At 41.6% G+C, this 257-nt stretch overlaps 1 protein-coding gene across 1 annotated transcript in view; it reads left to right on the top strand.

Annotated features, from left to right (window-relative positions):
- The first annotated feature begins 222 nt into the window (after positions 1-222).
- Positions 223-257, top strand: part of LOC119581682 (rhodopsin-like) — a 5,672-nt gene continuing 5,637 nt past the window's right edge. Inside the window, exon 1 of the mRNA XM_037929806.1 lies at positions 223-231. The gene's annotated coding sequence lies outside the window, so the exon portion shown is untranslated. The remainder of the gene's footprint in view (positions 232-257) is intronic.

Genomic DNA, 257 nt, shown 5'->3' with positions numbered 1-257 from the left:
TTGTAGAAATGGATTGATTTCTTAAACTTCCTTTATTCCTAAGGGAACTCTAACTCCTTTTACAGTGACAATGTCAGGTTTGGGTAAATCGAGTTATGCCTTCATACTTAAAAGCTGTCGCATCTCGCCAGAGCGCAGTCACCTGTCAGGAGTTCCGACTCAGCAGAGGGACCTGAGCTTAAAGTAGTCGTTGAAAGTCCTTTGGCTCAGATGCAGGGTCTAAAAGGAAATGTAAGCATTAATATGTTTGTTAAAGC

This window comes from Penaeus monodon, chromosome 15 (assembly GCF_015228065.2).
Source record: "Penaeus monodon isolate SGIC_2016 chromosome 15, NSTDA_Pmon_1, whole genome shotgun sequence".
Classification (NCBI taxonomy): Eukaryota; Metazoa; Arthropoda; class Malacostraca; order Decapoda; family Penaeidae; genus Penaeus; species Penaeus monodon.
Note: the sequence above shows the minus strand (reverse complement) of the source record. Positions and strands in the feature narration are given on the sequence as shown.